A 13,794-nucleotide genomic window follows, 5' to 3' on the forward strand; every position below is an offset into this window, starting at 1 on the left:
GGTCAACTAATCTTCAACATACCAGGAAAGAATATCCAATGGAAAAAAGAGAGCCTCTTCAACAAATGGTGTTGGGAAAATTGGACAGCCACATGCAGAAGGATGAACTGGACCATTTCCTTCCACCACACACAAAAGTAGACTCAAAATGGATGAAAGACCTCAATGTGAGACAGGAATCCATCAAAATCCTTGAGAACACAAGCAGCAACCTCTTCGACCTCAGCTGCAGCAACTTCTTCCTAGAAACATTGCCAAAGGTAAGAGAATTAAGGGCAAAAAATGAACTACTGGGACTTCATCAAGATCTAAACCTTTGGCACAGCAAATGAAACAGTCAACAAAACCAAAAGACAAGTGACAGAATGGGATAAGATATTTGCAAACGACAAGCCAGATAAAGGGCTAGTATCCAAAATCTATAAAGAACTTATCAAACGCTATACCCAAATAAAAGAACAAATAATGCAATCAAGAAACAGGCAGAAGACATCAACAGACATCGTAATGGGATTATTTTGCTTGGTTTATGTCAATCATGGTTTCCCTAAGGCTTGGAGAATGACAGACATACTGCTACCTGAATAAATTGAATTTCTATAAACTAAGGAATGGGGAGGCTATTGGGACTTTGGGAAAGCTACCAACAGTGACATGCCCACTGATTTCCTATTTAAATATACAGGTGCTTTTGCCCAATATGTACATATTAATTTTTTTCTTTTCTTTATCAATGCATTTATAGCCTTTCAAAGTGAGAAAGCTTATCTAGTTAACAAATCTAGCTTGAAAGAAATGATGTTTGTTTTTTGCACTTATTTATTAAGTTCAGGTGTGCCTCCTCTATCTAAAAAATATAAATTTCCTGTCCCCAATGTATTCATTATACAGTGATGGAGAATGAATAAAATAACTTTATTTTAAGTTGGGGGGGAAGGGATTCACAGGTTTGTTTTTGGTTTGTTTTTGTTTTGTTGTTGTTGTTGTTTGGTCCACAGTATACATCAAAACTTACTGGAAAGTGTTAGTATTGATTTTCTGCCTTCAGGGGGATGAACTATTTGTTGTTGATATGCTGGATTAATTATATTAATTTATTTTTGAATAATGAATGAGATTTTTTTATATGGAATAAATCTGACTTGGTCATTATGTATTATTCATTTTATACATTGTTGAAGTCAATTTGTAAATATTGTGTTGAGGATTTTTGCATTTATGTTCATTACAGATACTGGTCTGCACTTTTCCTTTCTTGTAATGTTTTTATGAGCTTTTTTTTTTTTTTTTAATATGGAACACTTCACGAATTTGCATGTCATCCTTGCGCAGGGGCCATGCTAATCTTCTCTGTATCGTTCCAATTTTAGTATATGTGCTGCCAAAGTGAGCACTATGAGCTTTTGATATTAGAAAAATGCTGGCTTTATAGAGTGAGTCAGAGAGTATTCCCTCTGCTTCCATTGGCTGGGCGAGATTGTAAAGAATTGGTATCATTTCTTAAATTACAGTAGAATTTACCAGTGCAACCATCTGGGCCTGGTGCTTTGTTTTGGAAGGTAATTAATTATTAATTAAATTCCTTTCATAGATATAGACTTATTTCAGTTATATACTTCTGCTTGTGTGAATTGTGGTAGCTACCTTTTTCAAGTAACTTGTCCATATTATCCAGATTATCAAATTTGTGGGCATAGACTTCTTCAGAATATTCTGTTATCCCTTTAATGATTTGGGATCAGTAATGATATCTTCCTTTTTTCTGATATTAGGAATATGGGTCCTTTTTTCCCCCTGTGGGTCAGCCTGGCTAGAGTTTTATCAATGTCCCAAATCTTTTCCAAGTACCAACTTTAGTTTTACTAGTTTTCTATTGCTTTCATGTTTTCAATTTCTTTCATTTCTCCTCTACTTTTTCTTTTCTTCTCTTTGCTTCAGGTTTATTTCCTTTCTCCTCTAGTTTCCTAAGGTGAAAGCTTGTAGTATTAAAATTAGATTTTTTTTCTTTACCAACATATGCATTCAATGTTATAAATGTCCCCTTAAGCATGCTGTTTACCAAATCACACACATTTTGGTGAGTTGTATTTTCACTTTCACTTAGTTCAAAAAAAATTTAAACTTCTTTTGGGACATCTTTGACCCATTTGCTATTTATAAGTGTGTTGTTTACTCTCCAATTATTTTCTAGTTACCTTCCTTTTATTTTGTAGCTTAATACCACTGTGGTTTGAAAGTATGATCTCTCTTTTTTTTTAAGATTTTATTGATCTATTCATCTGACGGACAGAGGTCACAAGTAGGCAGAGAGGCAGGCAGAGAGAGGAGGAAGCAGGCTCCCCACCGAGCAGAGAGCCCGATGTGGGGCTCGATCCCAGGACCCCGAGATCATGACCTGAGCCGAAGGCAGAGGCTTAACCCACTGAGCCACCCAGGCGCCCCTATGATCTCTCTTTTTAAAAAATTTCTTAAAGTGTGTTTTATAATCCAGAAGGTAGTCTATTTTGTTGAATGTTTCATGTGAGCTTGAGAAGAATGTGTATTTTCCTGTTGTTGGATGAAGAGTTTTATAAATGTCAATTAGATTCAGTTGATTGATGGCACTGCTCTATTCAACTGTAACCTCACTGATTTTCTGCCTGCTGGTCTGTCAATTACTGATAGAGGGGTGTTGAAGTCTCCAACTGTAATAGTAGATTTATTTATATTTCCTTGCAGTTCTATCAGTTTTACTTCACTCATTTTGACATTCTCCCATTAAGCACAAGCAGATTAAGATTGTTACATTATTTCATTTTGGGGAAATGACCAGTTTATCATGATAAAATGTCCTTTTTAATTCCTGAAAATTTTCCTTGTTCTAATGTGCGGTTTACTTGACATTAATATGGCTATGCAAGCTTTTTAGATTAGCGTTAGCATTATCTATCATTCTCCATCCTTTCACTTTTAATATAGCTGTATGTTATGTTTAAAGTGGAATTCTTGAGGTGTATGGGTGGCTTAGTAGGTTAAGCATCTGCCTTCACCTTAGGTAGGTTATGATCCTTGGGTCCTGGGATTGAGCCCCACATCAGGATCTCTGCTTTGCAGGGATTCTTCTCCCTCTGGCCCTCCCCACCGCTCATGCTTATGCTCCCTGTGTGTGTGTCTCTCTCTCTCTCTCTCTCTGAAATAAATAAATAAAATATTTTAAAAAAATAGAAGTGGGTTTCTTGTAAACAACACGTGGTTGGGTCTTGTCTTTTTATCCATTCTTTAAGTTTCTGTTTTTTATTTGGCATATGTAGAACATTGAAATTTAAAGTGATTATTGATTAATTATTATTAATTATGTATTTAATTAATTATGTTAATTAATATGTGCCATATGTATAACTATTTTCTACTTTCCTTATTTTTTGTCCACACTTTTCTGCTTCTTTGGTTTTAATTATTTTATATGATTCCACTTTTTCTCTTCTCCTACCTTGTTAATTATACTCCTTTGGAAATTTTTTTTGTAGCATTCTCTATTCCTGGATTTTCTGGAAAATTTGAGAAGTATTATTATTAATTCTTCTTTAAATGTTTGGTAGAATTTGCCCATGAAACTATCAGACCCAGGGCTTTTTGTTACTGGGAAATTTCTGATTACTGATTTAACCTCCTTACTAATTATAAGTCTATTCAGATTTTCCATTTCTTTTTTTTTCTCCAAGTTCTTTTCTTTTAATTTTATTTTTCAGTGTTCAGAGATTCATTGTGTATGCACCACACCCAGATTTTCCATTTCTTCATAATTTAGTAATGGTATATTTGTGTTCCTAAGAATTTGTCTATTTCATCAAAGTTCTCCAATTTGAGAGAGGAGAAGTCAAGATGGCGGAGAAGTAGCAGGCTGAGAATACTTCAGGTAGCAGGAGATCAGCTAGATAGCTTATCTAAAGATTGCAAACACGTACAGATTCAACGGCAGATCAAAGAGAAGAACAGCAATTCTAGAAACAGAAAATCAACCACTTTCTGAAAGGTAGGACTGGCAGAGAAATGAATCCAAGGCGAGGGGAAGATAGACCCTGGGGGGAGGGGCCAGCTCCCGGCAAGCAGCAGAGCAACGGAGCACAAAATTGGGACTTTTAAAAGTCTGTTCTGCTGAGGGACATCGCTCCAGAGGCTAAACTGGGGTGAAGTCTACACGGGGTCAGCATGGCCTCAGGTCTCGCAGGGTCACAGAAGGATCGGAGGTGTCTGAGTGTTGCAGAACTTACAGGTATTAGAACGGGTAGGCAGCTACAGAGACAGAGCTGAGGAGTGAGCTCCCAGCTCGGGGTTACCTTGAACCAGTCACAGACTTGTTGAGCAAGAAGCACGGCCAGAGACCACGGAGATGGGAGTAATTGGGCACTGTTCTCTGAGGGCGCACTGAGAAGGGGTTCCCGGGCTCTCAGCTCCTCAGGGCCAGAGACCGAGAGGCCACCATTTTCATTCCCATCCTCCAGAACTCTATGGAAAGCACTCAGGGAACAAAAGCTCCCGAAAGCAAACCTGAGCAGATTACTCAGCCCGGCCCCCGGTAAGGGCGGTGCAATTCTGCTGGGGCAAAGACACTTGAGAATCACTACAACAGGCCCCTCCCCCAGAAGATCAACAAAAAATCCAGCCAAGACCAAGTTCACCTACCAAGGAGTGCAGTTTCAATACCAAGGAGACCAGCAGAATTCCAGAGGAGGAGAAAGCAAAGCACAGAACTCATGGCTTTCTCCACATGATTCTTTAGTCTTGTAGTTAATTTAATTTTTTTTCTTTTTCAATTTTTTCCCTCGCCTTCTGCTAAACTTTTTTAACTTTTACCCTTTTCTTTTTTAACACATTTTTACTAGTTTATCTAATATATCTATATTTTTTTTTTCTTTTTATACTTTTACTTTATTCATTTTCTTTTTTTAATTGTTTCTTTTCTTTCTTTCTTTCTTTCTTCCTTTCTTTTTTTCTTTCTGAACCTCTCTTTATGGATCTCTTCTGATTTGGTTAAAGCATATTTTCCTGGGGTTGTTGCCACCCTTTTAGTATTTTACTTGCTCTTTCATATACTCTTATCTGGACAAAATGACAAGGTGGAAAAATTCACCACAAAAAAACGAACAAGAGGCAGTACCGAAGTCTAGGGACCTAATCAATACAGACATTGGTAATATGTCAGATCTAAAGTTCAGAATGATAATTCTCAAGGTTCTAGCCAGGCTCGAAAAAGGCATGGAAGATATTAGAGAAACCCTCTCGGGAGATATATAAGCCCTTTCTGGAGAAATAAAAGAACTAAAATCTAACCAAGTTGAAATAACAAAAGCTATTAATGAGGTGTAATTAAAAATGGAGGCTCTCATTGCTAGGATAAATGAGGCAGAAGAAAGAATTAGAGATATAGAAGACCAAATGACAGAGAATAAAGAAACTGAGAAAAAGAGAGACAAACAACAACTGGACCATGAGGGGAGAATTCGAGAGAAAAGTGACACCATAAGACAAAACACATTAGAATAATAGGGATTCCAGGAGAAGAAGAAAGAGAGAGGGGAGCAGAAGGTATACTGGAGAGAATTATTGGGGAGAATTTCCCCAATATGGCAAAGGGAACAAGCATCAAAATCCAGGAGGTGCAAAAAACACCCCTCAAAATCAATAAGAATAGGTCCACACCCCGTCACCTAATAGTAAAATTTACAAGTTTTAGTGATAAAGAGAAAATCCTGAAAGCAGCCCTGGAAAAGAAGTCTGTAACATACAATGGTAAAAATATTAGATTGGCAGCAGACTTATCCACAGAGACCTGGCAGGCCAGAAAGAGCTGGCATGATATATTCAGAGCACTAAATGAGAAAAACATGCAGCCAAGAATACTATATCCAGCTAGGCTATCATTGAAAATAGGAGAGATTAAAAGCTTCCAGGACAAACAAAAACTGAAAGAATTTGCAAACACCAAACCAGCTCTACAGGAAATATTGAAAGGCATCCTCTAAGCAAAGAGAGAGCCTAAAAGTAGTAGATTAAAAAGGAACAGAGACAATATACATTAACAGTCACCTTCTAGGCAATACAATGTCACTAAGTTCATAACTCTCAATAGTTACCCTGAATGTTAATGGGCTAAATGCCCCAATCAAAAGACATGGTATCAGAATGGATAAAAAAAAAAATCTATATGTTGCCTACATGAAACTCATTTTAAACCCAAAGACACCTCCAGATTTAAAGTGAGGGGGTGGAAAAGAATTTACCATGCTAATGAACATCAGAAGAAAGCAGGAGTGGCAATCCTTATATCAGATCAATTAGATTTTAAGCCAAAGACTATAATAAAAGATGAGGATGGACACTATACCATACTCAGAGGATCTGTCCAACAAAAAGATCTAACAATTTTAAATACCTATGCTCTCAACGTGGGAGTGGCCAACTATATAAACCAATTAATAACAAAATTAAAGAAACAAATCAGCAATAATACAATAATAGTAGAGGACTTTAACACTCCCCTCACTGAAATGGACAGATCATCCAAGCAAAAGATCAACAAGGAAATAAAGGCCTTAAACGACACTCTGGACCAGATGGACATCAAAGATATATTCAGAATATTTCATCCCAAAGCAACAGAATACACATTCTTCTCTAGTGCACATGGAACATTCTCCAGAATAGATCACATCCTGGGTCCTAAATCAGGTCTCAACCGGTATCAAAAGATTGGGATCATTCCCTGCATATTTTCAGACCACAGTGCTCTGAAGCTAGAACCCAATCACAAGAGGAAAGTTGGAAAGAACTCAAATACATGGAGGCTAAAGAGCATCCTACTAAAGAATGAATGGGTCAACCAGGAAATTAAATAAGAATTGAAAAAATTCATGGAAACAAATGATAATGAAAACACAATGGTTCAAAATATGTGGGACAGAACAAAGGCAGTCCTGAGAGGAAAATATATAGTGGTACGAGCCTTTCTCAAGAAACAAGAAAGGTCTCAGGTACATAACCTAACCCTACACCTAAAGGAGCTGGAGAAAGAACAAGAAAGGAACCCTAAACCCAGCAGGAGAAGAGAAATCATAAAGATCAGAGAAGAAATCAATGAAATAGAAACCAAAAAAAAAAAAAAAAGAAAACAATAGAGCAAATCAACGAAACAAGGAGCTGGTTCTTTGAAAGAATTAATAATATTGATAAACCCCTGGCCAGACTTATCAAAAAGAAAAGTGAAAGGACCCAAATAAATAAAATCATGAATGAAAGAGGAGAGATCACAACTAACACCAAAGAAACACAGACAATTATAAGAACATATTATGAGCAACTCTATGCCAACAAATTCGACAATCTGGAAGAAATGGATGCATTCCTAGGGACACATAAACTACCACAACTGAACCAGGAAGAAATAGAAAGCCTGAACAGCCCATAACCAGTAAGGAGATTGAAACAGCCATCAAAAATCTCCAAACAAACAAAAGCCCAGGGCCAGACGGCTTCCCGGGGGAATTCTACCAAACATTTAAAGAAGAACTAATTCCTATTCTCCTGAAACTGTTCCAAAAAATAGAAATGGAAGGAAAACTTCCAAACTCATTTTATGAGGCCAGCATCACCTTGATCCCCAAACCAGTCAAGGATCCCATCAAAAAAGAGATCTACAGACCAACATCCTTGATGAACACAGACACGAAAATTCTCACCAAAATACTAGCCAATAGGATTCAACAGTACATTAAGAGGATCATTCACCATGACTAAGTGGGATTTATTCTAGGTTGGTTCAACATATGCAAATCAATGTGATACAACACATTAATAAATGAAAGAACAAGAACCATATGATCCTCTCAATAGATGCTGAAAAAGCATTTGACAAAGTACAGCTTTCCTTCCTGATCAAAACTCTTCGCAGATGATATGATACTATATGTGGAAAACCCAAAAGACTCCACTCCAAAACTGCTAGAACTTGGACAGGAATTCAGTAAAGTGTCAGGATATAAAATCAATGCACAGAAATCAGTTGCATTTCTCTACACCACCAACAAGTCAGAAGAAAGAGAAATTAAGGAGTCAATCCCATTTATAATTGCACCCAAAACCATAGGATAACTAGGAATAAACCTAGCCAAAGAGGCATTAAATCTATACTCAGAAAACTATAAAGTACTCATGAAAGAAATTGAGGAAGACACAAAGAAATGGAAAAATGTTCCATGTTGATGGATTGGAAGAATAAATATTGTGAAAATGTCTATGCTACCTAAAGAAATCTACACATTTAATGCAATTCCTATCAAAGTACCATCCATCTTTTTCAAAGAAATGGAACAAAAAATCCTACAATTTATATGGAACCAGCAAAGACCTCGAATAGCCAAAGGAATATTGAAAAAGAAAGCCAAGCTTGGTGGCATCACAATTCCGGACTTCAAGCTCTATTACAAAGCTGTCGTCATCAAGACAGCATGGTACTGGCACAAAAACAGACACATAGATCAATGGAACAGAATAGAGAGCCCAGAAATAGACCCTCAACTCTATGGTCAACTAATCTTGCCAAAGCAGGAAAGAATGTCTAATGGAAAAAAGACAGCCTCTTCAATAAATGGTGTTGGGAAAATTGGACAGCCACATGCAGAAAAATTAAATTGGACCATTTCCTTACACCACACACAAAAATAGACTCAAAATGGATGAAGGACCTCAATGTGAGAAAGGAATCCATCAAAATCCTTGAGGAGAACACAGGCAGCAACCTCTTCGACCTCAGCCACAGCAACATCTTCCTAGGAACATCGCCAAAGGCAAGCGAAGCAAGGGCAAAAATGAACTATTGGGATTTCATCAAGATCAAAAGCTTTTGCACAGCAAAGGAAACCATTAACAAAACCAAAAGACAACTGACAGAATGGGAGAAGATATTTGCAAATGACATATCAGATAAAGGGCTAGTGTCGAAAATTTATAAAGAACTTAGCAAACTCAACACCCAAAGAACAAATAATCTAATCAAGAAATGGGCAGAAGACATGAACAGACATTTCTGCAAAGAAGACATCCAGAGGACCAACAGACACATGAAAAAGTGACCCATATCACTCAGCATCAGGGAAATACAAATCAAAACCACAATGAGATATCACCTCACACCAGTCAGAATGACTAAAATTGACAAGTTAGGAAATGACAGATGCTGGTGAGGATGCAGAGAAAGGGGAACCCTCCTACACTGTTGGTGGGAATGCAAGCTGGTGCAACCACACTGGAAAACAACATGGAGGTTCCTCAAAATGTTGAAAATAGAACTACCCTATGACCTAGCAATTGCACTACTGGGTATTTATCCTAACAATACAAACATAGTGATCTGAAAGGGCACGTGCACCCAAATGTTTATAGCAGCAATGTCTACAATAGCCAAACTATAGAAAGAACCTAGATGTCCATCAACAGATGAATGGATCAAGAAGATGTGGTATATATACACAATGGAATACTATGCAGCCATCAAAAGAAATGAAATCTTGCCATTTACGACGACGTGGATGGAACTAGAGGTTATCATGCTTAGCGAAATAAGTCAAGCGGAGAAAGTCAACTATCATATGATCTGAGGATATGAGGAAGTGGAGATGCAACATGGAGGTTAAGGGGGTAGGAGAAGAATAAATGAAACAAGTTGGGATTGGGAGGGAGACAAACCATAAGTGATTCTTAATCTCACAAAACAAACTGAGGGTTGCTGAGGGGAGGGAGGTTGTGAGAAGGGGGGTGGGGTTATGGACATTGGGGAGGGTATGTGCTATGGTGAGTGCTGTGAAGTGTATAAACCTGATGATTCACAGACCTGTACCCCTAGGGATAAAAATACATTATATGTTTATAAAAAATAAAAAAATTTTTAAAAAGTTCTCCAATTTGAGTTTTTTGATTTTCTCCATTGTTTTTCTCTTCTCTGTCATTTATCTATGCTCTAATTTTTATTATTTATTTCCTTCTTCTAGCTTCTATCTTTTCACTTGTTCTTATTTTTTTAGTTCTATCTGACTATTCCTATTTAACCTAAGCACCCCTCTCTCTTCTAGAAGCTTCAAGAAAGAGACAACACATGACAATATCCTGAAATTAACTCACACTTCTTAGGATATGTCATCATTTGGCATATAGATTGAATGATATGATATAACAGGAAAAAATTGACCACATGTTTTGTTCCAAACAGAAAGAGTAGTAAGTTTCTCATCCTGATATGACTGGGTCACTACATGCCCTCATTTGCCCTCCTTTCCTTATCTACTTTTCACAATTTAGGGACTGTTGTTTATAGCTCCCAACTTTTTAGTAATCAAGGTATTTATCACATATGAGATGCTTGGACAAAATTAATAGCAAATGTTACTATTAGTGGCTTAAGTAATAAATATCTCTAATTATATACAATCACAGAACTGTAGTCCTTTCTTAGAATCCTCCAGAAGATTTCTCTTAACTTCTCATTGACTAGCATTTTGTCACAAACAAATCTATGAAATCACCAGCAAAGGAGTATGAGATTAGCATGCTTTGTTAAGACCAATCATGATTCATCCTCTGTGGCTATGGATATCCCCCCAACACTTCCCTGGGCATATTGCTGACTTAACACAATTTAGATTTTATAAAATTATATTGAAGGAATTGCTGTTAAGTAAGCAACCAACTCTGTATCAAGCATATATTTTCTTTGATTTCATTATATCACAGTCTCCTGAGTTTTCTCCCATTACTCTGACTGCTCATATTTATTTTATGAAGCTTGCTTCTGTTTAACTCTTAAATACTGGTGTTTTATAGAGCGCTGGCTTTTGCTTTTTTTTCTCTCCCATTTTCCTACCCTACAGATTATTCTACAATATAGTCATCTAGTTTCATGGTTTCAGTTGCTTCCTAAGTGCTGACAGTTGTTATATATATGTCATATATATATATATATATATATATATGTATATGCACACACACACACACCTCCACTGAATATATTTTACTATTTAGGACTGTACAGCCAGCTAGCTACTGAATATCTCTAACTTTGAACAACAGGCATTGCAAACTCATCATGATAAAAACTAACATTTTTTCTTATAAAGCCTGTTTCTTCTGTTTTCATTATAATAGCAATTCATTAAACTGCTCAATCAAGGACCGTAGGTGCCATCCTAAATTCCTATCTTTCCTCAGTCTCTACATCCAGATAATTATCAAGTCAGGATAAATCTTATTTTGAAAAGGTAGGAGAAGGTAAGATTAACCAAAGGAATATATAGAGTAAGAAATAGACCTAGTAATAAGTTTAAGAAATGTTAATATCTAAAGAATAGCCATCAAGAGGAACTACAAAAGAATGCATAGTAATTATAAATAATAATGTATTGTATAATTGAAATTTGTTAGTAGAATAGATATTAAGTGCTCTCATCACACACACAAAATGGAACTATGTGAGGTGATGGATATATTAAGTATGTAATCATTACACAAGGTATATTTACTTCAAAACACCATATTGTACACTTTAAGTACATACACTTTTTTATTTTGTCAAACATATCTAATAAAGCTGGAAAAAAAATTTAAAAATAAAGAATATACCTAAGTGACAAAAAATAGGTATAAAGAGAAAAATATGACTTTCTGAAAGCAAAGTGAAAAAAAGACTTTCAGGAAGGTAGAAATAACTCTTTGGCAGCCTATGCCAGTAGGGGTGGGCATCTCTCAGGATTAGTGACACAATAGCTGCAAGACCAGGGGCAGGAGAAAGACCTTCCACAAGAAGTCAAAGTATGACTGGGGTGCCCTGCTGCCAACAGTAAGATTGGCCCCCAATGCGCACACACACAGTCTATAGTCTGGGAGTCAGTAAGAAGTACCATGCTGGGGGCCTGGGTGGCTCAGTCGGTTAAGCATCTGCCTTCAGCTCAGGTCATGATCTCAGGGTCCTGCAATAGATCCTTGCGTTGGGCTCCCTACTCAGCAGGCAGTCTGTTTGTCCCTCACCCCTTGCTCCTCCCCCAGCTCATACTCTTTCTCTTTCTCTCTATCTCTCTCTCAAATAAATAAATAAAATCTTAAAAAAAAAAAAGGTACCTTGCCTAGGGGCTGGACATGGGAAATGATGGGGAACTTCTCCTGAGGCTCCAAGTGATTTATGTGCAAAACAAGGATTATTGATGTTGTCTACAGTGCATCCAACAATGTACTGGTCAGCAGCAAGAGCATGGAAAGGTCCCATTGTACACTGCCCCTGGGCCTCAAGAAGGACTCCCTAGGAAGAAGAGATTTTAAACAAAAAATGATCAAAGAAAATTCAGAAAAAATATGATGAAGGAAAAAGAATGTCAAAACCAACAGTCTTCTGGAGGAGTAGTTTCATCAGAACAAGCTTCTTGCATGCATCTCTTTAAGACCAGTGCAGTGTGGATGAGCAGATGGCTATGTGCTGAAGGGCAAAGAGCTAGAGTTCTAGCTGAAGAAAATCAAAGCCTGGAAAGGCAAATAAATCTCCCTCCTGTCTTCAGTCATGTAGTAAGGATGCTTATTGTTCTAAAAAAAAAAAGGTAGAAATAGTTATTTTAAAATATAGCAAAATAATTTAACATAAGTGCAGTAAAATGTCCATTGTATTCAGAAAAAAAAAATCTTGGGACAGAAACCTGTTTTTCGTTGGCCAGAAAGTGAATATAGAAAGGAAATTTGAGGATATGGTGATCAGAATACAGGTTATGCTTATCATTTTTTAACTGAAAATATTTTTTGAATATGTGTTCTTCATCTGTTCTTATATTCAGCTCCTTAGATGGAAGGTTTTAACTAAAATATGCTTCATGGTAATATATATTTGTTGGAAATTTTAGATGTATTTGTGGAAAGTTTCGTACAAAAGAGCATAGGTCTTAAAGTTTATTGTTTGTAATAATTTGTATTTCTCTTTTAGAGCTTGGGGTGAAAAATATAGTTTCCCAGTTATTCCAGAGACCCAAAGTTTCAGTGTACAGGAACTCTAGGCAGTATAAATTACTACATGCAATCCTTGAAAAAACTACCTCATCATGGAAACACAGGCAGCCTCCAAAGTTATTTATCCTAACAAACTAAACTGATCCTAGTCAGGACATTGCCTTTCTTTTGTACTAATAAAATAAAAATTATGAGATGGTTTACCTAAAATAAGATGAAAGAAAAAAAAATCAATTATATCCATTACCATAATAAGTTAGACTAGACTAACTCATCCTAAATGCCAGAAATATTTGGGCAAATATTTAGTTCCCAAACATCACTTTTGAAAGGTAACACAGAAATGCTGAAAAAAAGAAGGAATGAGAAATAATTCACCAGAAAAATGAACAAAAATTAATTAAAAGAGGCAATATTTTTATCATAAAAGGCAGCATTCAATACCAGAACCAAAATCATTAATTATGATAAAAGAGAGAATATTCCCCTATCCCAAAATGTGGATGCTCCAATCCCTGTAATTTGTGAATATGTTAACTTAAACTAAAAAGAGAGACTTTGGAAATGTGACTCAGCTTGAGGATCTGGAGAAGGGGAGATTATTTTGGATTATCCGGGATGACCCAACCTAATCACCTGAGTCCTTAAAAGCAGAGAACACTTTCTGGATGTGGTAAGATGGAGATGTGATTACAAGAAGGATCAGAGTTATAATGTTACTGGCTTTGAAGATGAAGGAAGAGGGCTATGAATCAAGGAATGTGGGTGGCCACTGGAAGCTGG

At 36.6% G+C, this 13,794-nt stretch overlaps 1 non-coding gene and 1 pseudogene across 1 annotated transcript; one reads left to right on the top strand and one right to left on the bottom strand.

Annotated features, from left to right (window-relative positions):
• Positions 1-1,287: 1,287 nt before the first annotated feature.
• LOC116583746 lies at positions 1,288-1,394 on the bottom strand. The gene has a single exon (XR_004282860.1). It is a non-coding gene; the product is annotated as a U6 spliceosomal RNA (small nuclear RNA).
• A 10,352-nt stretch (positions 1,395-11,746) lies between these two features.
• LOC116582220 lies at positions 11,747-12,553 on the top strand (annotated as a pseudogene).
• Positions 12,554-13,794: the final 1,241 nt, after the last annotated feature.

Source organism: Mustela erminea, chromosome X (assembly GCF_009829155.1).
Source record: "Mustela erminea isolate mMusErm1 chromosome X, mMusErm1.Pri, whole genome shotgun sequence".
Taxonomy (NCBI): Eukaryota; Metazoa; Chordata; class Mammalia; order Carnivora; family Mustelidae; genus Mustela; species Mustela erminea.